Below are 828 nucleotides of genomic sequence, written 5' to 3' on the forward strand. Positions count from 1 at the left end.
TTTGGTACAAAAGTCAAAAAATGGGAAATTTTGGGGTGATGGGGAAAAAAAATGGGATTTTTTTTGAATGAAAAGCTCCAAAATCTGAATTTTGGGGGAATTTGGGAATAGAAAGTTCCCCAAATGGGAATTTTGGTGATAAAAAGTCCCAAAAATGAAAATTTTGGGAAAATAAGGGTTCCAAAAATGGGAATTTTTGGAATAAAAAGTCACCAAAATGTGGAGTTTGGGGGAATTTGGAAATAAAAATGGGAATTTGGTGGTTTTGGGGGGAATAAAAAGGTCCCAAAAAATGGAATTTTTGTGCCATTTCGGGAGTAAAAAAGCCGCCAAAAATCGCAATTTTGGGGCTTTCAACACCTCAAAAACCCCAGAATTTGGGGAATTTCCCCCTTTTGTTTTTTGGGGGGGGGTTTTAAAGGGAATTTTGGGAATTTGCCTCGGGAATTCCCGCGGGAATTCGGGGTCCGGGAGCCCCCCTGGAGCCCCCCCGGGGGGAGGTCCCGGGAATTTTGGGGATTTTGGGAGGATCCGGGGGGGATTTGGGAGCGACCAGAAGGAGCCGAGGAGAGCGGTGGGAACCGGGGGGAATTTTGGGGAAATTTGGGGGAAATTTGGGAATTTTGGGGGGAATTTGGGAATTTGGGGAGACTGGGTGGGAACGTCGGGGAAAATTTGGGGGAAGTTTGGGGGGATTTGGGGGGAGTTTGGGGGGAAAATTGGGAATTTTGGGGTGGAAATTGGGATTTTTGCAGAGGGAATTGGGGGGAATTTTGGGGGCAAATTGGGGGATTTTGGGGGGGTTGAAGGAGATACAGAACGGATTAG

At 46.3% G+C, this 828-nt stretch overlaps 1 protein-coding gene across 1 annotated transcript in view; it reads left to right on the forward strand.

The window, feature by feature from the left end:
* Positions 1 to 538: 538 nt before the first annotated feature.
* The window catches only part of LOC121339769 (epithelial discoidin domain-containing receptor 1-like), a 16,268-nt gene continuing 15,978 nt past the window's right edge, over positions 539 to 828 (forward strand). Inside the window, exon 1 of the mRNA XM_041411860.1 lies at positions 539 to 574. The gene's annotated coding sequence lies outside the window, so the exon portion shown is untranslated. The remainder of the gene's footprint in view (positions 575 to 828) is intronic.

Source organism: Onychostruthus taczanowskii, unplaced genomic scaffold (assembly GCF_017590055.1).
Source record: "Onychostruthus taczanowskii isolate IOZ18803 unplaced genomic scaffold, ASM1759005v1 scaffold372, whole genome shotgun sequence".
NCBI lineage: Eukaryota > Metazoa > Chordata > Aves > Passeriformes > Passeridae > Onychostruthus > Onychostruthus taczanowskii.